This window comes from Phoenix dactylifera, unplaced genomic scaffold (genome assembly GCF_009389715.1).
Source record: "Phoenix dactylifera cultivar Barhee BC4 unplaced genomic scaffold, palm_55x_up_171113_PBpolish2nd_filt_p 001718F, whole genome shotgun sequence".
Taxonomy (NCBI): Eukaryota; Viridiplantae; Streptophyta; class Magnoliopsida; order Arecales; family Arecaceae; genus Phoenix; species Phoenix dactylifera.
Window position 1 is genome coordinate 1 of NW_024069017.1, and position 22519 is coordinate 22519.

At 46.3% G+C, this 22519-nt stretch overlaps 1 non-coding gene and 1 pseudogene across 1 annotated transcript; one reads left to right on the top strand and one right to left on the bottom strand.

The window, feature by feature from the left end:
* Positions 1 to 527: 527 nt before the first annotated feature.
* On the top strand, positions 528 to 600 carry TRNAK-UUU. Its single transcript has one exon. It is a non-coding gene; the product is annotated as a tRNA-Lys (tRNA).
* A 1107-nt stretch (positions 601 to 1707) lies between these two features.
* LOC103709398 lies at positions 1708 to 21939 on the bottom strand (annotated as a pseudogene).
* Positions 21940 to 22519: the final 580 nt, after the last annotated feature.

The window sequence follows — 22519 nt, forward strand, 5'->3', positions numbered from 1 at the left end:
GTAATTTCTTCCTTGTTGGGGGTAGTTGGGGCCCACCATGGTGGGTGTGGAAGGGTTTGGTGGGGGTTTGGTGGGTGAATTTGGATGTTAAAAAAAGCAAAAAAACATGAGTAATTATTAAAATCTATATTTTTTAAGAAAGAGTTTGGTATAGGATGACATCCCAAGATCAAGGATGCATATGGATAAAGATGATGAGATCACCATATTTCGTTACGTCGTGATTCTATATGACAATGATTCTAAATTATCTGCTCTTTTCAAATTACCATTTACCTCAATGATAGAATATTCGTTTTAAATTCCAATAGCCGGGAACATCCAAAAGCAGTTGTCTTGGCCATGCGTTTTGCTTGTTTTGTGCTAGGTATGGTGCATACTTGCTAAGGGGAGAGGTGGGGAATATTTCATCTCATCCCGTCCTAAAACATTGCCGCGTATACTTTGAAAGGAGATAGGTTTTAGTTGCCAAAAGAGGGATAGGTTCATTCATCAAATTGATTGTATGTCCACAATGAAATCGCCTAGCCGTCTTAGCTCAGCCGGTAGAGCGCATGGCTTTTAACCATGTGGTCGTGGGTTCGATTCCCACAGACGGCGCCTATAATTACATTTCTGTATTTTATCATACTTTTTGATATTTAAATTTCATTTCTTAAATTTGATGGTGATATGAACACTGTGCTGCACGTTGACATTTTTTTATTTTTTAATAAAGATTAATGGGCATTTTGTATCTACGAACATTTTATGATGAAATGAACTTTATTTATATAAATAATCATAAAAAAATTAATTTAATTTTTTTTTAAATTTTAATACTGATATAAAGATGGTGTTTAAGATATATCTTGAAATTTTTAATTTATCAATAAATATCGATGGCCACAAAATTATATTCCGTAGAAATTTTATATGGCATGAAATAGAATGCACCATTCAACACTGAACATAGGATATTGGGTTGCAAAGCAAAAAAGATAATAACCATCGGAAAAAACTTCAATTCATAATTTGTATAGAAATTATATAAAATAATGCATTTACTCAAATCAAAATTTTTAATTTTTAAATAAATATCGATGGCCACAAAATTGTATTTGATAGAGAGTTTAATGATGACATGAAAAAGAATGCACCATTCAATATTCAACCTAGGATATTCGGTTGCGAAGCAAAAAGATAATAACCACTGGGACAAGCTTCATTTCATGATTTGTATATAAATTATATAAAATAATATATTTACTCAAGTCGAAATTATGTACTATCTTTTTGATTCACGGAAAGAGAGATGTATACGAGCTTCAAAATCATGTTAAATTAAAGCATACATGACCAAATTGGTGTGCTGGAGATGGACCTCCTACGGTTGTGATTGAAGAGGTCTCCTTAAAACAAGCGTACAACGGATGAAGTTTCAAGGTAAAGCAACAGCTTATCATGATTAGCAGTACGACGGTCCCATTACCTTTGAATAATTGTACCATGGAGATCATGACATCAACGATTTTGCAAATATAAAGGTCCCATCTTGGCTGCTTTAGTTTTACCATGCCACTCCCAATTAGATGCAAGCAGGAAATAAGCATAGCAGCATTTCTTTTTATGATTAAGGTTTTTGGGATAATCACAGCCTCATTTTTTTATTGCTATTAAATTTAAAATTCTCAAATCTTCTACTATATGAATGTGTTTAAACCACAGTGGCACAGCTAGTAAACAATGTGTATTAATAGTGCCAAAATGAGTTACAAAGAGACGGCATTACTGTACAAAGTAGCAGAACGAGTGCAGCACCAATAGCACGGAGAATGCACATTTAGATCATGACACAACCAAAATAATATGGGGTATCTCACTACTTTACAAGAGCAAGAAAGAAACAAGATAAATCCTCTTCCCAATAAACACAAAGTCAGGAGACATTAAACCAAAGTACAAAAAAAATCTAAATTTCAACCATCATTTGACTGTTGTGGTTTTCAGAGGGCTTCTATGTCATAATGATTCACGACAATATTGTAGACAGAAATGAGGATCTCCACGCTAATCAATATAATGATTAGCCATTCTAAAAAATCAGATTTCCTGTTTTGAAGAATTTCCTGGAGGAAGCGAATATTATGCTGCAAAATGAAAACTCAAATATCAGAAAAACTAGATAAACACGACCAGTGTTTTTACCTTTTGAACCAAATAATCTGCTGAAGGAAATTTTACCTCAACAAACTTTAATTTGAAATCCAGGTTTCCAAATCTTTGTGTAAGCTCGTACTCATCCCGAAGATATTCCCATATTTGGGCATAGTTTGCATTCTTCCCAAGCAATATCGGATCTAGTGCAGGAAAACAAAGTTGTAAAGCATGAAACCTGCTATAATTCTAGCCATGGTCATGTAGTTCTGGCATGGTTTTCAATAGATAAATGCGACAGATGCTTATAAGACAAAGTGCCATCAAACAATTTAAATAGAGAACAAATACAATAAGATGATGACAGGGATTTTCAAAAAAACTGACTCCTTTAAACATTATAGAGATATCTAGATATAGATGACTTTCAATCAGTCTACCAAGATAAAGAAGTCCATTAAGCTTTTTTTTTTTTAAGAAAAACAAAAAAATCAAATGGGATCAAATATATACACTCAGTCGAAATGTTATCCTGGGATTGTACCGGCATTAGTCCTCCTCGTGATATATACAAAGAGAATAAGATAGTTTTTGAGATGAAGAGAATAAGATGGTTTAACCTTTTCAGTGTTCATGCAACTTTTGATCCAACTATAAAACCTGAAGAAGTACATCTACAGAGGTACGTAATTTACTCAACTATTAGCACTAATCTTTGATCTAGGATCATGTCATATCCAACATGGAATCACTGGGATGGTTGATGAGAACTGTTGGATTATGGCTATGTTTCTTTTCTTCCTTCCAATTTTCAATGTAGTTTTAAATTCAATGTTGATGGACAAATATATTGAATTTAATGCACTATTTCTTTGTATGAGACAATTACGTTCTCTCTAAAGTTAAAAATTGCAATTTTAGCATTTAGAGAAGTTAAAGAGTTAAAGTATATTGTTGAGATGCATGTACAAAAAACTTGAGGATAGAGTGAATGAACAAGTGCATTAGAAGAGAGGGGGGGGGGGGGATGGAAATAAGTCAGGGGGACTGTGAAAAACTAAATGAATTGAATGAGCATATGCAGCTTATATTCGAGGAGATCCAGCTAATAATGACAGGTGTTTCAATCCATATTGAACAGGCTAGAGAAAGGGAGAAAAGGCAGTGAGCTAACATGAATAGAAGCAGTGAGAAGGATTCCAAAAGCTTGCAATAATACTGTAATACCTCCAGTGGCCTTTCAAAGGGATGACATGTAATAAGGATATATAAAAGCAAGGATATATAATCTAAACAAGGCTTATGGACATAGTATGGTCACAGGCCACATCTGAAAAGCACAATGAACATGCATAAATATAAAAGAATGGTAAGTTGGGTGCTTTATTGTTGCTGGAAATTGGACCCGGGGCCGGCCGCGAAGCGAGAGGGGAGGAGCTCCGCTGCCGGGATAGTGGGTGGCGGTGGCGTCGGCTGGTGGCGTCCTCTTGGAGAATCCTGCAAGAAAGCCGGTGGCCGGTTTTCCGGCGCCGGCCCTCCGAAGCTTAAGTCAGAGGGGGCTAATATGGTGGGGGAGTAAAGGAGGAGAATGTTTGTTTCTGTATCCGTTTGTGTGTCGTGTCTCCCCTCCCTTTTCCCCCAGATTCTCTTTTATAGAAAGATATTATGTTACCTGGGAGGTGACAGGGCAATTTGTCTTTTTCGTGATAATTGGGCACGATCATGCTCATTAATGGCGTTGTGGAGAATAAGGCCGGATCAGACCGGAGTCAGGGAGCTGTCATGGTTGATCGGACCCGTTAGGGTGGTTGAACCGCCGGCCGTGGTGAGCCTGGGGGTTTGTAGATGGCAAGTGCATTGATTGCTGAGTGAACCGGTGATCAGGGAGAGCCATACGCTTTGATGGTCCAGTGATTCAGAGATCATCTGAGCCGTGTTCATTTAATGGTTGAGTGCATCGGAGGCCCGCTGGGGTCATACGCATTAATGGTCAGGCGTGCCGAAGGCCTGCGGAGATCACGTGCTTTAATGGCTTAAGGATGGTAACAGAGTACGGTGGAGTTGTGTATTTGGTTGTCAGGTCCTCTAGAGGATTAGGCGGAGGTTGGATATTTGGCTAAGGCCGAGCTCGGCACGGGTGCCGAGCTGAGCCGGTTGCTCGGCGGGGTGTCTCGTTGTAGGGTCGGGCGTTTTTCTGGTTGACCGCTGGTCGGTGCTCCTTGGTCCGAGCGCCTCTCTGGTCGGCGCTCCTTGGTCGAGCGCCTCTCTGGTCGGCGCTCCCTGGCCGAACGCCTTCGGATTGGCACGACTTGGGTTTTCCCCCCAACACTACCCCCCGACTTCCGAGTTCCAGCTGGCCACCAGCTTGAGCGCGGGAAGTAGTTTTAGTCGGGCCATTATGAGTTAAAGGAAATTTTGAATTATCGCGCGCTTCGAGGTGCTTTTAATAGGCGGCGTCTCTTCTTTCCCGAAACGTCTCATTATTAGGGTACCTTTCTCCGAAGCGTCCTCGCGTCGTGGGCTCATGATAGGGCCGCACGATCCGACGAGGCGCTTTGTGTTCGAGGCGTCAGCCCGAATTGAATGTGGCGTTCCGTCTTTCGGGCCAATATGCGTCGTGATCTGGACGAGGAGCAACGTTTTTCCTCGCTGATCTGGGCCGTTGGAGGGATTTATATAAATCCTCACCTGGCCTCCTGCTACTTTCTTATTGTCTCTTTCTCCAGCTTTTCTCAGTCCGAAGTTTCTTATCTCCGGCGTCCTTCACAGGTCCCTCTCTTTTTTTCTATCCTCCCAGAATCCTTTCCTTTCTTCTTCCTAATGGGTCCCGGTACGAGTGATACTGAGTCCATTATGAGCGAGTTGGAGGTCGAGATGGTCAAGGAATGGTTCTTTCCTCTACGAGGGTTCCGTTTGGAGCCGGATCGGAGTGTACCTGGAGGCACTCTGGGCCGGCCTACGATTTCCTTTTCATGGGTTCGTGAACGAGCTGCTCACGGAGTACCAGTTGGTCCCGGCGCAACTCGCTCCGAATGCCTGGAGGACAATCGTCGGCTTCCTGTCACTGTGTTTAGCGTTCGGGATTCCGACCTCTGTGAACGTTTTCCCGGCGACTTTTTATGTTGAAATCGAACCCCGGAAGACGAAGAGTGGCTCTACGTCGCCCTTCGGGCGGGTCGGCCACCCTTTCAGGGCCGCCCCATCGTCCATTCGTGAGTGGAAGAAGAAATTCTTCTTCCTAGGCTCCGAGCGGACATGGGGGTTTGACCCTAGGTGGAGGCCGAGCCGACTTAGGGCCGTCAATAAGGTCCCCCAAGCTTTCTTCGCGCAAGCAGGGGATCCTCGACACCATCCGCAGCCTCGGGGACGGTATTCTACTGGGCGGCCTCATAAGTGAGGACGCTCTAATGAATGTTGGCCTGAGCTCAGCGCGTCCTCAGGGTAAGGGTAACTGTAGGAGTTATTTTTTATTATGTTATTATTCTGTGTTCTAATTCTGCTCGTCCTTGCAGATATCGCAAAGATGGTGACTAAGAACGAGGTTTTATACGCCCAGTTCCAAAAGAGGGCGGCCAAGCTCTCGGGGGAGCCGACCGAAGCCAAAGAAAAAGGCGAAGGTCTTGGCGACTGCGGCGGTCGAGACGGGCGCTTCTCGCTCCGCACACTCCAAAGCTGGTCGGAGGGAGGGCGCAGGTTCTAGGGGCGCAGGCTTTAGTGGTGCTACGGTGGCGCTCCCGTGCCCGGCCCCGATTTCGCATATTCCTGGTCGGCAGGAAGCCCCGATTGCCGACCAGGGAGGGAGGAATTCGGCGGGTCTGGCGCTCGCGGCGCCCCGCCTCGGTTGTGCGGCAGTTAGATCGGCCGCCTGTTCGACCCCAGTTCCCCAGTTCCGAGCCGAGGAACAGTCAAGGAGCTGCGGGGTCGGCTCCGCCCAGGCCAGCCGAGGCCAGCCTTCCGGGCTTGTCGGGCTCACAGGAGCGGGTGCCTTACGCTCCCGTTTGGTCGGTTTTCGAGGGCGACTCGGCCCTCGATAACCCCCAGGTAGCGCGTGAAGTACTTCGGGTCGCGCTGCTCCCGGCCGACCAGGCCAAAGTCCGGTCCATGAACTACGGCGCCTTCATGGACTCTACTCTCTGTTCTGCCGTCCGAGTAAGTTGGCTTCTTTATTTGTGCAGTAGTGCAAGTTTTGTTTTAAGTTTGTTTCTCACATTTCTCACGTCTCTTTTTTCAGCATCTGCACGAGACGGAGACGCTGATGCACATCGTCCAAGATTATCGGGAGCGAGCCCGAAGGCATCAACGGGGGCATGAGGAGGCCGAGGCAAGGTGCCTGGCGTCCGAGGTCGAGCGCCAGGCGCTCCAAGCAAGAGTGGGGGCGGCCGAAGACGAGGTTCGAGCTCTGACCGCCGAGCTCGAAGAGGAGAAGGGGGCGCACACGCTGGCCAGATCTGAAGTGCATGCCGCGGAGGCTCGTCTGGCCGAGGCCGAGTCGGCGCTGGCCACCCGAGAGCAGGAGGTGGGGAATGCTCACCTCAAAACCCAAGAGCTTGAGCGGGAAATAAGGAACCTGGAGCGGAAGGCCGCCTACCACGAGGCTCGGGAGCAGGAGGCTCGGGAGCAGGCCCAGGACGCGGTTAGCCTCTTCCGTGAGTCGAAAGAGTTCCGCGACCTTCTGGAGGAGGAGGGGGTGAATGGGCTGATCCAAGGCTTCAAGGACTTCCGCAACCAACTGCGGCGGCTCCTTCCGGACTTCGACCTAAACCTGCTTCAACCGGGAGCAGGGGTCGAAGAGTCAGAGGCGGAGGCAGAAGCTCCGGCATCTGACGGGGCCGACCAGGAGGGTCCGGCCGAGGCGCCCGAGGCTGCTCCTGAGGTTGCCGAAACTACCGAGGAAGAGGCCTCGATCGCAGAGGAGCCAGCCATTCCTGAAGCCGCCGAGCCTTAAGTTTTTGTTTTTTCTTTTTGTAAATCGGGATGGCCTCCATACTTGTTAAGGCCGAGCCCGAGCTTTGTACCTAGCCTACGGGCTTTTTTGAATGAATATACATTTTTTGTAAATTGCAACTGCCTTGCGCTTTGATTTTCAGTAGACCTAGGCTTCTTCACTTGGATCCGCTTTAGGCTCCAAGGAATTGGGCTCTGCGACCCCAACTTCGTCCGCTACATAGTTAGACTTGCGTTTAGGCTCGGCGTATTAATCCGGTCCGAGCTCAGGTAACAGCTTCCGTTGCTCGGACCTTCGACCAGTAGTATCGCCACACTTATGTCTAGGATACGCTTAGGCTCGGGAGGTCTTTTCGAGCTTAGCTCAGAATTCGGCCGAGCCCTAGGACCAAGGGTCACTAGACTTGGAATTTCTAGTCAAACTTTGAACCCGGACCTCGGGTTGCCAAGGCGGATGATTGGACTTTTTCCGACAACCGGGTTGAACGTCCGGCAGCTCGTGATGGGGATTCATCGAGCCGCCGGTATAAACTAAGCTTACTATTGAACGGTGCATGTAGGACGGGTGAGGCTGAGCGATGGTGAGGCCGAGCGATGATTGGCCCGACCAGGTACCTCGACGCTGGTCGGGGGTTTATTCGGGTAATTAGTTAACCAAGAATGAAAATAAATGAATAAATGTAAAGACATTAATTGAACAGGTACCTGGTACCGTAAGCGTCTTACGCCGAGGCTGTGAACTCCGCCTGGCGATTTTGAGGACGCTCTTCTGCTCGGAGTCCGTTCTTTGGGGACGCCGGCATAGTAGAAGGATCCAGTTGTCGTTAAAGACATTTGTTGCCAATCACGGACTTTTCGTTGATCGCGAACAGGAGATCAAGTCGAGCTCTATGGCCGGTGGAGAACGAGCCGAGCTCGTTGGCCGGTGGAGAACGAGCCGAGCTCGTTGGCCGGTGGAGAACGAGCCGAGCTCGTTGGCCGGTGGAGGCCGCATCCCGAAGTATCGGGGCATCCCGACCGTGGTCGGGGTAGGAGAACGAGCCGAGCTCGTTGGCCGATGGAGAACGAGCCGAGCTCGTTGGCCGATGGAGAACGAGCCGAGCTCGTTGGTCGGTGGAGGCCGCATCACGAACTCGCGAACATCTTCAGGGAGTCCACGTAGGTACTCCGTCATCCCGAAATATCGGGGCATCCCGACCGTGGTCAGGGTAGGAGAACGAGCCGAGCTCGTTGGCCGGTGGAGAACGAGCCGAGCTCGTTGGCCGGTGGAGAACGAGCCGAGCTCGTTGGTCGGTGGAGACCGCATCACGAACTCACGAACATCTTCAGGGAGTCCACGTAGGTACTCCGTCATCCGGAAATATTGGGGCATCCCGACCGTGGTCAGGGTAGGAGAACGAGCCGAGCTCGTTGGCCGGTGGAGAACGAGCCGAGCTCGTTGGCCGGTGGAGAACGAGCCGAGCTCGTTGGTCGGTGGAGACCGCATCACGAACTCACGAACATCTTCAGGGAGTCCAGTAGGTACTCCGTCATCCCGAAATATCGGGGCATCCCGACCGTGGTCAGGGTAGGAGAACGAGCCGAGCTCGTTGGCCGATGGAGAACGAGCCGAGCTCGTTGGCCGATGGAGAACGAGCCGAGCTCGTTGGCCGATGGAGAACGAGCCGAGCTCGTTGTTTGGTGGAGATCAAGCCGGGCGAAGTGCGGAGATTTTCAGAACTCCAGCTTCTTGGAATGGGAGTCCCATCTAGAGACTCCAGCTTGTAAGTTCCGGGCCGCCTGATGCGTGTGACTCGATAAGGTCCTTCCCAATTTGGAGCCAGTTTTTCTTGCTCAGTTGGTTGGAAGGCCTCGGCTCTTCTGAGAACAAGGTCTCCTGCTTTGAAGGATTTAACTTTGACCCTGGCGTTGTAGTACTGTGCTGTCTTTTGCTAGTACCTCGCCATGCGAACTCGGGCGGCCTCCCTTGTTTCCTCGATCAGGTCAAGGTTGTTCCTGAGCTGTGAGGAGTTGGAGCTGGCATCATGGAGTTCTACCCTCGGAGAAGGGAGTCCAATCTCCAACAGGATGACAGCTTCCGTTCCATACGTTAGATTGAATGGAGTCTCGCCGGTGAGGACACGGAATGTAGTCCGGTAAGCCCACAGAACATTGTATAGGTCTTCGACCCACTGTCCTTTAGATTTGTCGAGCCTGGCTTTGAGCCCCTGCAAAATAGTACAATTTGTTACCTCGGTTTCTCCGTTCATCTGAGGGTGCGCGACCGAGGTGAAGCGGTGGTCGATGCCGAGCTCGGAGCAAAATTCTCTAAAGCGAAGGTTGTCGAACTGGCGGCCATTGTCTGATATGAGGATGCGGGGGAGCCCAAATCTGCAAATTATTGACTTCCAGACAAAATCCCGCATCTTCTGCTCGGTGATCCGGGCGAGTGGCTCGGCTTCCACCCACTTAGTAAAATAGTCGATGGAGACGACCAGGAATTTCCTTTGCCCGGTAGCCAGAGGGAATGGTCCCAGAATGTCAATTCCCCACTGGGCAAAAGGCCAAGGGGAGCTGATAGAAGTTAACGGAACCGAGGGTCGGCGTTGAATATTGGCGTTTCTCTGGCATCGGTCACATCTTCGGACGAAGTCCACAGCATCCTTCTGGAGTGTTGGCCAGTAGTACCCTTGGCGCAAAATCTTATGGGCCAATGCTCGTCCTCCCAGATGATTTCCACAAATTCCTTCATGGACTTCACGCATTGCATAGTCAGCCTCTGTCGGGCGGAGACATCTGAGGAGGGGAGAGGTGAAATATCTCCGATAAAGCTTTTCCTTATGCAGTATGTACCAAGTGGCGGAACGCTTTACTCGGCGAGCCGCACGTTCCTCACTGGGGAGGACTTCGTCTTGCAGATAGTCGATAAGCTCGTCCATCCAGCTTGGCTCGAACTCAATGCAAAGGGCCTGCTCGGGCTCCTCCGTACTGGGCTTTTGGAGATACTTCAGTGCCGCCGTTTTGGGGAGCTCACTCATACGAGAGGACGCCATCTTTGACAGCTGGTCGGCCCTAAGATTCTCTGACCTGGCAACATGTTGGATGTGGAAGGAATTCAAGGTCGAGGCGAGATCCCGTACCTTCCGAAGATATTCCTACATTGTGGGGTCTCTGGCTTCGAAGTCACCCAAGATTTGGTTGACGACGAGCTGAGAATCGCTGAAGGCCTTCAGGTCCTTCACTCCTAGCTCTCTGGCTAACTTGAGCCCGGCGACGAGTGCTTCGTATTCCGCCATGTTGTTGGAAGCAGAAAACTCGAGGCGTAAGGCTTGCTCAGCAACCACCCCCTCCGGGCTGGTGAGGATGAGACCCGCTCCGCTACCCCCCGAGTTTGAAGAGCCATTGACATGCAAAGTCCATGCCGAACTCGGGGTCTGCTCTGTTGATGTAGGCTCAGGTTCGGGCTCGACCTCATCCGGTATGGTGCACTCGGCTATGAAATCGGCGAGTGCTTGCGCTTTGATCGCCGATCTGGGTCGGTACTCGAGGTCAAATTTCCCGAGCTCGACGGCCCATTTAGTAAGCCGGCCCGCGCGGTCTGATCTTTGCAGGATCTGCTTTACTGGCTGGTCGGTCAGCACGACCATTGTGTGGGCTTGAAAATAAGGTCGGAGCCTCCGAGCTGAGATGACTAAGGCATAAACAGTCTTCTCCAGCTTGGAGTATCGGGTCTCAGCGTCCCTCAAGACCCGGCTAATGTAGTATACTGGTTTTTGGAGCTTGCCTTCCTCTCGGACCAGGACCGAGCTTACTGCTACAGGGGAAACAGCTAAATACAGGTAGAGGAGTTCACCCTGTTGAGGCTTTGTGAGCAAGGGAGGGGAAGCAAGAAAGTGCTTGAGCTCTTCAAAAGACTGCCGGCACTCGTCCGACCATAGGAAGTTTTTTGGCTTCTTAGAGTCGCAAAAAATGGAAGGCAGCGCTCGGCCGAGCGGGAGATGAATCTCCCGAGAGCCGCAACTCGGCCCGTAAGCCGTTGTACCTCCTTGACTGTCCTCGGAGGCGTCATCTCCTGGAGCGCTCGGATCTTTTCAGGATTGGCCTCGATTCCCCGCTGTGTGATGATGAAGCCAAGGAATTTGCCCGAGGTGACTCCGAATGCACATTTGGCTGGGTTGAGCTTCATTTGGTACCTTCGGAGTGTGGAGAATGCTTCATCAAGGTCGGTCACGTGATCTTGCACCGCCTTGCTTTTCACCAGCATGTCATCAACATATACCTCCATGTTTTGGCCTATTTGGTCTTTAAAGATCCGGCTGACCAGCCTCTGATAAGTTGCCCCGGCATTCTTTAAGCCGAATGGCATTATTTTATAGCAGTAGGTACCCCCGTTGGTGATGAAGGCCGTCTTTTCTTCATCTTCTGGCGCCATACGGATCTGGTTGTATCCGGAGAAGGCGTCCATGAATGCCAACAGCTCGTGCCCCGAGGTGGAGTCCACGAGCTGGTCGATGTTGGGGAGTGGAAAGCTATCCTTTGGGCAAGCTTTATTCAGGTCGGTGTAGTCCACGCACATACGCCATTTTCCGCTAGCTTTTTTGACGAGGACCACGTTGGCGAGCCACTCCGGGTAGGATATCTCCCGGATGAAGCCAGCCTCAAGGAGTTTGTCAACCTCCTCGGCTGCTGCTCGTTGTCGTTCAGGGGCGGCGCCTCGCTTCTTTTGTCGCACGGGCTTGCAGGTTGGTTTTACTTGGAGCCGGTGGACCATGATCTCTGGATCTATCCCGGCATATCCGCGGGCGACCATGCGAAGACATCCATGTTGTCTCGCAAGAAGTTGACGAGGCGATCCCTTTCGCGCTCATTGAGGCCAGAGTCGACCTGCATGGTTAGCTCGGAAAAGTTTTTGTGCAAAGGAACTTAGATTAGTAGCTCACCAGGCTCTACCCGCTCCTTCTGAGGGCCGACCCGTGTCTCCAGGGTTTTAGCTGAAGGCTGGTCGGTTGCTGGGACCGGCACCTCGGCTGGTCGTTTCGCCTCATGGGTCGCCAGGTAGCATCGTCTTGCTACCACCTGGTCCCCACGAACTTCGCCAACTCCTTGGCTAGTGGGGAATCGCATGAGCAGGTGGCGAGTTGAGACTACTGCTCGGAGGGCGTTGAGACCTAGTCTTCCGAGGATGGCATTATAAGCCGAGGGCAGGCGTATCACAAGAAAGCTCATCCTTACAGTACCTTCGCGGGGGGCGAGCCCGACCGTGACCAGGAGGTCGACCTCGCCCTCTACTGGGACTGAATCCCCAGTAAATCCGACCAACGGAGCATTCATCCTCCGTAGTTGCTCTTCTGTCATCCCCATTTTACAATAGGCATCAAAATACAAAACGTTCGCCGAGCTTCCATTATCGATTAAGATGCGTTTTACATCAAATCTATTTATAATCATGGAGATGACCACAGCATCATCGTGGGGAGTTTCGACTCCTTCCAGATCATCATCTGAGAAAGAGATGGCTTCCGAGGCGCGTAGGCGCTTCGAGGAGGTTCCTTCCCCTGAAGCTTCTCCAACCGAGGCCCCGCCTCGGATGGTGTTGATGGTGCCGGCGATGGGCCTGTTGGCGTTTGAACCTTCAGGCTGTGCGGCTCCCTCGGCTGGCCTTTTTTCTTCACGCCGGCCTCGCACAAATCGATCGAGCACCCCTCGGCGGATGAGCGCTTCGATCTCGTTCCGGAGCTGGTAGCAGTCCTCAGTATCATGGCCATGATCCCGATGGAAACGGCAGTACTTCCGGAGATCACGCCGGGCTCCGGAATCTCGTTTCGGGGGTGAGAGCCGGATATAATCCCGACCCTCAATCTCCATGAGGATTTCAGCCCGAGGAGCGGTAAGGGGAGTGTAGTTTTCATACCTCCCTTCGGATGCACGGGCCCATGGTGGAAACCTCGGGCGGAGTGGTGACCTCTGCTGAGGCGGTCCCCGTAGTCGGGGTGGACTCTTCAGGTGGGGCAGATTTTTGGCTCGACGCGGGGACGGGCTTCTAGGCTGGCCACGCTCCTCGCGGCGTCTTTTTTGTTTCTTGGGAGTCTGCTCGGCCCCGCTCCGCCTAACAGCCACGGCTTCCTCGGCCTTGGCGTACTTCCGCGCCCGAACCAGCATTTCAGTGAGGTCCGCAGGGAAATTCTTCTCGATGGAGAAGAGGAACCTGTAAGACCGGGCTCCAGTCTTTAGTGCCGACATGGCGATTGACTGGTCAAGCTCCCGGACTTCCCATGTTGCGGCAGTAAATCGGTCCAAGTACTCCCTGAGGGACTCTCCCTCCTTTTGTTTGATGTCAAGGAGGGAGTCCGATGTCCGCCGCTGGGGCTGGCTGGCGGCAAAATTACTGGCAAACTGCCTGCCGAGCTGCTCAAAGGAAGAAACAGTACTCGGCTTCAGCCCGGTAAACCAAAGTCGGGCTGGTCCTCGGAGCGTTGCTGGAAAAGCTTTGCACGGCATGGCCTCCGAGGCTCCTTGTAGGGCCATTAAGACCCGATAACTTTCCAGATGGTCAAGGGGGTCGGCCCTGCCGTTCTAAGGCTCCACCTGCGGCATCTTGAACCGCGGCGGGACTGGCTCGTCTTCAATCTGCTGGGAGAAGGGGGACTTCGTGGTGAACTCGAAGTCACCATTACGTCCCGGTTTCCTTCCGTGGAGTGCCTGAATCTGGCGCTCCAGCTTCTCGACCTTTTTGTCGAGTTCGTCATTCTGGGGGATCGCTGCAGCGGTTCGCTCCGGTGCAAGTTGCCCTGGAACTGACTCAGCCTCCGAGGGCTGTGGCCAGCCACCAGGGCCTCTTACTGGATGTTCTCTCCAGAGGGAGGCCTGGACTTGAGAGTCCTGACCTCGAAGGGAAAGTCCGCTTGTAGGAGGTACCGGTTGAACTGGGGCCGGAGGGAGCGGTGCCGTTGGGATGCCCCTGGGTTGCAAGCCTTGGACAGCGGTGGCCAAGGCCTGCACCTGTTGCACCAAGGCATCGAACTGTTCCGGCCGAACTTGAGGGGTTGACTCGGCCGGAGGCGGCGAGTTCTGGACAGAGTGTCCAGGACTGGGTGGAGGACGTCGAGAGGCATTGGAAGCCTCCTTACTTCTCAGTTTCATGGCTGCAACTCGGGCCCTTCCTCTAGCGCCAACTGTTGCTGGAAATTGGACCCGGGGGCGGCCGCGAACCGAGAGGGGAGGAGCTCCGCTGCCGGGACAGTGGGTGGCGGTGCGTCGGCTGGTGGCGTCCTCCTGAAGAATCCTGCAAGAAAGCCGGTGGCCGGATTTTCCGGCGCTGGCCCTCCGAAGCTTAAGTCAGAGGGGGCTAATATGTGGGGGGAGTAAAGGAGGAGAATGTTTGTTTCTGTATCCGTTTGTGTGTCTGTCTCCCCTCCCTTTTCCCCCAGGTTCTCTTTTATAGAAAGATATTATGTTACCTGGGAGGTGACAGGGCAATTTGTCTTTTTCGTGATAATTGGGCACGATCATGCTCATTAATGGCGTTGTGGAGAATAAGGCCGGATCAGACCGGAGTCAGGGAGCTGTCATGGTTGATCGGACCCATTGGGGTGGTTGAACCGCCGGCCGTGGTGGGCCTGGGGTTCGTAGATGGCAAGTGCATTGATTGCTGAGTGAACCGGTGATCAGGGAGAGCCATACGCTTTGATGGTCCAGTGATTCGGAGATCATCTTGAGCCGTGTTCATTTAATGGTTGAGTGCATTGAAGGCCCGCTGGGGTCATATGCATTAATGGTCAGGCGTGCCGAAGGCCTGCGGAGATCACGTGCTTTAATGGCTTAAGGATGGTAACAGAGTACGGTGGAGTTGTGTATTTGGTTGTCAGGTCCTCTAAAGGATTAGGCGGAGGTTGGATATTTGGCTAAGGCACGGGCTCGGCACGGGTGCCGAGCCGAGCCGGTTGCTCGGCGGGGTGTCTCGTTGTAGGGTCGGGCGTTTTTCTGGTTGACCGCTGGTCGGTGCTCCTTGGTCGAGCGCCTTTCTGGTCGGCGCTCTTTGGTCGAGCGCCTCTCTGGTCGGCGCTCCCTGGCCGAGCGCCTTCGGACTGGCACGACTTGGGTTTTCCCCCCAACACTTATCATCCATTTATATGTTACAAATTGTTTCTTTACTTTTATTAGCTTCTTTTCCTTTATATTGGTTCAAAGATTTGATCCTTCATTTAGAGAGAGGGACTTCAAGATTACAAAAGTAAGACGATCAGCAGCAAAAGGAGGAATCAGCTGAGCAGATGGTAATCCAGGTTACAGGCATTCATTCATCAAATTTGCTTTATTACAGGTCAGATAGTCAACAGTAATAGAGCACCGAGCACGTCACATACAAGTATGGTGGTTCAGGTGCTGCAGGTCATTTAAACTATAAATTATAAATATTAAAAATCAGTCTGCAGAGACTGTAGAATATAAATGTCTTCAAATTGAAGCAAGCAGGTCATATACTCAACAGTTAACATGCAGGAAAACATACATAAATCCTCTCTTTCTTGCCCCCACCCCCCAGCCAGCACACACCATCCGCCTCTTTTCCTGCTCTCCTTTTCTCGTCTATAATAGGTTTAAAACCTTAAGCCTCCAGTTAACAAGGCAAATCCACAGCATTCAGAAAAAGACATGGGAACAGCAGTAGCTGAAGACACCACTAAAACAAATCTTATAACAGAATTCCAACTTCAGTTAAAACAATCATAGAATACTCTAGAATACTTGTAAATTTGTAAACTGAAAATGTAAGATCGAAAGCATCATCATTACTCTAATGAAAAATTGATAGATAACTGCCAACATTTTTCTCATTTATAATCATATAATAGCAGAAGGTTATAATACATTCTATTTTAGGTGATAACACCAATCGCTAAGGTTAGACCTTGGTGCTTTGAAATAGATATAAAGCTCCAAGTTTTATAAGAGGTCCCATTATATCTGGTAAATATCATAATGCATATACTTGTCTCGGTATGAGCAAAAGAATTCCAATGTCATCTTTAGGGAGTTAGAAAAGAACATGTAAAGACTGTTGTCATGATGAAAAGAACAGGTAAAGAATGTTGTCATGATGCTTCACCATATTTAGCCCAAGGATGAAAATACCGCATGCCACACCATGCCAATCACAGTGAGCTCAGCACATGTCATACCATGCTAGATATGCCCAAGCATGTCCTAGGACTTGAGGAAAATATTTAAAGTCCATGGTGGCACAAACAGATATAGGTTGGCACAGGGAGATATGAATGGTATGTGGGTAATTATATGCTGTGCATATCTTGCTGCTGTGGTACATGCCGTACAGCATGATAAGATGCTTTGATCTGTCGTCAAGCCATGGTTAACCATTGGATCAGGGGACAAAAATTAATAGCATGATGGATCGTGTCCGATCATCTTTGAGTATGTTCGAGAAAATTTTGGTTGGACCAAGTTTGTAGTACTAAACTTACTCCTCAGACACCCAATCCAAAAATTTCAAATCTAGCATCGCACAATCGTGTAAGCAACCTGAAAGAATATAACCAGGTCCAGATGAAAATGAAGCAATTTCCAACATGATTCAACCATTAAATGTAAAATTCTGGAGTAGGATTAGACATAAATAATGCATCAGAAACTCGATTTTTTCCTCGGTGGTTCAATATTATTCTATGATTAGGAAATGTCACGCAAAATCCTTTCAAAGTGAGAGATCAAAAGGAGTTAAAAGAAAAAGATCCGTACAAAATTTTCAATACAAAGCCATTGTTATAAATGTATGGGATATAATAAGAACTGAGGTTCACTATATCCATACAGGCCCCCGTACTAGTGCCGCACTGGTATAATGTTGATATGATGGTACGGAGGTCGGCTCGGTGTATCGAGACTCAATACGCCCCTCCTATCTAGTCTTGGTTCGATACTGGTACAGTATGGTACATGCAGTACAAGTGCTACATACTAGTACGGCGAACCATGATGAGAACTAAATATGCAATAGTAATAAGGATAAACATAGGCTGACCACTATCATCTTTGAAATATGCAAGAAACTCTAATGCTTTACCTTTTTCCAAAATCAACATAACTAAATCAGAAATATTGGAAAAATACCTCTCAAAAAGCCCGAGTTTTAGAATAACATCCGCCAAATTAGAGTTTGCCTTCCCGACCAATTGAAAAAGTTTTTTCCTCTTCATGGTAAAGGTACCGGTTTTCTCCATACCACGGTTGATATCTGTAAATTCTGCTACCATTCCATCAACCTAAACAATGAAAATAGCAATTACAATTTTTCTTTTAATGCTTAAATATTTTACAATATCAAGAAAAGTTTGCAACATACTTGTCGGATATAGTAATCCAAAGCAATACTTTGACCAAGAACACTTCCAATGGTGCGAATACCATCTATACTCAAATTCTTAAGCATTATATAGTCAAGTCCACCTTGCATCCATGCATCCAGAGTTGGTTTTTCCACTACCGCATAATCTAGAGTTTCAAGAATTCAAACCATGAAGTTCAGGATAAGTATAGCTCTCATGCCAATTTTTATGAAAAGTCAAAAAAAAAAAGGAAAAAAGAAAAAGGTTAAGATACCTAGATTATGAAGCTTTATGATGCAAGGTATTAGATACCTTACATCATATCTAGCAGTCACCATCCAACACAATAAAGCATAATGCTTTGCTGAATTTTAGGCCAGCAAGTATTTTACTAATATATGTGACTTTAGCATCCTTCAATTGACAAATGCTGTTATACTTATATTAACTATAAGATGATGGAAATTATCACTTGACCATGAATTAACAACAAGAATTTGTTTTCCAGCAATGAATAGATCTTTCAACAGAATGGAAAATATTCCACTGGGATAAGATTAGAAACAAAGTAAACAAAGCTCATTGCAGAAATATATAGCATCAGAAAGCAATCATTTCTGCACTAAAACCAAGAGGTCTAGAAAACCAAAGAAAGAAAAGGAGAGGTGCGATCAATCCAAATTTATCAGCTATTTAGATTTCTTCCTCAAATACATTTACAATCATATGTTTCCTAGTTGTACAACAAATCAAGCTCAGCACTATCCTCTATATGCTTTGTAAGACTATTGGCTTTGTAGGCCATGAGTGTTTCTTCCCTTTTTAGTTTTCCTTTGAATATCTTATAATTGATTGGAAAATGCTTGGAATATGATGATCACTCATTGGCATGAGCTGTGATCATAATTACTACAAAATAAATGTCCAATCATCATATTCAGGCTTCACCATGCATTAATTTCATTACAAATGTCTCCATCTAAATTTTCATCTCCAATACTATACACCTTTCACGGGTGATTACAGGATGTGTTGTCGATCAATATTTTAACAAAACTTCATTTATGTGCATTCCTACTAAATTGCGTACTAAATATTCAGATATGACCTGACTAGTTTCAGAACCTTGTCCTCCAAAGTCTTTCTAAGTATTTCCAAAAGCATTCCCTGACATATCATCAACATTCATGTAAATCATCACATTCTTGTAAGATAATCAAACAACTAATCTTATGACGATCGACAAGGTAATGAGAAAATTGCAACTATCTCTAGCATCATCATTAGTTCTTGTGCATATAATGATGCACACTTATATGCCAATTCATCCAGAGAACCTCCAAAGCATCATTCACCTCGTAGGTTCTCAAAAATCACTGTCTGTAACCTTATTTCATTGAGGCATGGAAAGTTTATGCCTTTAAGCAAATATTAAAAACAACTGGTGCCCTATACATTGGATTGCATCCTCGTGGGCTGTACATATAGAATTGGTATATTGACATTTATGTAATTAAAATGAATGGGCTTAAAGAATGAAGTGAATAATGAGATAGTGCAATAGAGAAGTATGTACTGCATTCTAAATGCATCAGCAGGTTAACCTATGCAGTTGATCTACCAACTAGCCAAGGAGAGCATAAGATAACTAGATAGCATCAAAGTTATTAGGCTGACCAATAGAAGCACTGAAGCAGCCACAAGGTTGAATCCAAATGATGATTTGAGTTGTCCAAATGATGAGATGAACCAGTGATCAGGGATAAGCATTTGCTGGTGAGAGGTCACTAGTTTTTAGCTAGTATTAAAGCATTTGCTACGATCCACGAATGTGTTCGGAGACTAACATGAATGATTCAAAAGTGGTGGTGAATGTGATCATGTTATATTCATCAGAAGCAGCTTTGCCTGTATGGAAGCCTTAAGCAATAATGCAAGCATCTGAGTGAAACTACAAATCAACAAAGTTCAGAATGTAGAATGATAAACCAGTGAGACAGACCATCTCAGTAAAGTAAGAAGGGGGCAAAAACTGGACTGGCCATTGTTGGTAGATGACAACATGAGTCTTCAGTTGAGCAATTTGAATGGAAAATGAAGAATTAATTTTCGATGAGGATGATGCAATTGGTAATCAAGTGGATCTTAAAACAAAGAAGGAAGACTTGGGACAGACAATGCATGAGAAGCTGATAAACAGAAAGTAGTTATCTCAAGGTTATGTGGATCTTGAATTAATGGAAAAAAACAGTTACTGAGGTTAATCAAATACTAGTGCATCTAGATTGAAGCAGTTACATATTTTGCCATGATGTAACAGTTTGACCTACCTACTTCCTTCCTGACCTATGAAGTGCTAGTGCAAATCCCTACATGTACAACCAAGTGGCAGATTACCAAGTACTCACAGGATAGCAATGCCGACTTCATGGAAAAGAAGAGAAATGTATAAACAGAGAGAGAATCCAGAGTTACAATCGGAAAGCTTACCAAACAATGCCACCAGGAGAATTCAAGGAAGCATGATGGATAGCGAAACATAGCAGCTGAACAAATAGTGGACCTTAAGAGTTGCAGGCTAAAATCTAAACTTGAGAATCAAGTAACAGACAAAATAGCAAAACAGTGAATTTAGATGTTTAACTGGGGAAGGGACACAAAGTACAAACACTGCATACATAAGATACAGAACAACAAGAAACATGCATAAGATTAGTTTTTTTACCCAAAGCTGCCTCCAAATGAAGAAAACTTAAACTTTGAGAACAGAGATGATGGCAGAAGTTAAACAAACAAACAAAAAAAAAAAAGTATATGGATCTCATAGCATTTGTTGTGGAATTTATCAACATTCTCAAATTTAACGAAGGGTAAAATGGAACAAGGTCACTAAATAATTAGTAATATGAATTGGTAAAGCACCCGTTGGTAGTTTAAGACTTAGTACTACAGGTGAAAATATAGATATCAAAAACTGGAAAAGTTGTAGCAATCAAAACGAGGCCCACTGCTTTAAAGAGAAGGTCTGTTCAAAGACAGCATCAAGCACTTGATGAGAATGATATAATGAAAAGAGATATGAAAATTACACTTTGTCCATGATGCAAAGCCCAAAGCACAACAGAATGCTAGAAAATCTTCTGTAAGGTCATCAGAACCTTGAAAAGAGAAAATTAAGGCTTTTTTTTCTCATGATAATTAATGCAAAACCAACTAAGTTTGGCGGCACGGAGATAAACATATAATAGAATGATGCAAATGCTTCAAATGGGAAAAGGAAAATCCAGAAAATTTTGCTAACGTATAAAAATGAGAGAACCTTAATTTGATTACAAATATGTGATGGTCAAATCATGAGAGGAAATGAGGAACGGTATCCTGAAAATGGAACTTGCATCACAATCCAATAATTGAATCTGTCAATTTCCTCTTCACCATGACAGAAATTTGACCACCTTCTCCCTCATCAATATGAATGCTTGTGAAGTTTCAAAACTAAGAAGTTTTAAAAATGGTTTCTATTATTAGAATGTGAGGTTATAACTTTCCTAGAGATTGTGCACAGCAATGATATAGTATTACCCATGGAATGCCGTACCGGCCCCGTACCGGCCGGTACGGGCCGGTACGTATCGGTCCGATCTTAGATCGGTACCGGAACCACTAAAAAACCGGTATTTCTCGGTTTTTTAGCCAAACCGGCCGGTTCGGAGCCCGTACCGGCCGGTTCGCACCGGTACGATTTTTTTTTTAAGAACCACAGCGTACCGGCCGGTACGGTACCGGTACCGGCCGGTACATACCGGACCGGACCGGTACCGTACCGGTCCGGCCGGCCACCGGTACGCCGACCGGTACCGGTACGGCGGACCTTGGTATTACCTTTAATTTTCTTTAAAATATAAATAGAAGTTTTATTTTTCTCATTTTTACCATGATTCATTTAAAGGCCATGAGGATCTAATTGCCAGCTCCATTCCTCAACCTACATGAACATTTTCATCTACAATATGATATCATTGCTCTATATTCCTTGATCTCCTGTCATTTACAAAATTTATGCTCTAACTAGAATAGATATGATTTTATGGACCAATAAAAATTGAACATGTCTTGCACTGAATCATGTCCAAATTGATTCGCATCCAAGTGGAGAAGCATATATGCAATGTGTTCAAAATTCTCATCAAGAAAGTACCTATTCATGAGTTCATTTTGATATCCTTTCAAATTTTTTGAGCTTTGGATTCTTCTAGAAAAATGTCCTAAGCAGTTGAATATAGAGGATTGATGAGGAAAATTGATCTAGTAAAATGTAAGCAAAGAGGTTTAAGAACTTTTGGAGTGCTTACCATCCTTTCTCATCTCTGGCAGCAAACCTGATGCATGTTTCTCAACAATCTTCAGATACCCATCAGCTTCAAGGTCAGAAACATTAAACAAGACAACTGAGCCATACTGAAAAACTACCATATAGTGGCAATTACTCTCATTTCCAAAACCATCTTCCAGACCCTGAAATCAGGAAAATATTAGGTAACGTCACATGGTCTAAATTTGTATGCAATCAGCAGGCATATCATAGTGCCTCCACAACCTAATATGATCATATGATTGTATTTCTATTAGGCTCCTAAAACCATCAGTATGAAGCATATGACAACATAAAGTAGTGTACACAATAGAGAAAATTGGTTGCCTTTTAACAAAATAAAATAGTATTAAGTTTGTGGCAAAGATACCAATCTGACAAAAGCACTGTTGTAAAAAAAAATTGTAACAATAACTATCATTGCTCTTGGATGTCCTCTGGCAAATACTACAACAATTCGTGAAGCAGGCAAATTGAGGTACACTTTGCAATGATAAAGATTCCCATTATAATCAAACAACAATGAAGTCCAGTTGGCTTAGTGCAAGCATGAAATATGCAGTTGAATAAAAAAAATCGTCAATGGGATTGTAACAATCAGTGGAGTTCACATGGAAGATTCTAACAAGCAAGTACATATGGAGCCAAACAAAGCAATATCCAATTCAAGCCACAGAAGCTACAGAAGGATGAATACACCATATCACAAAACCCTCTTCTTAACTGCAAAAATCCCTATTCTATA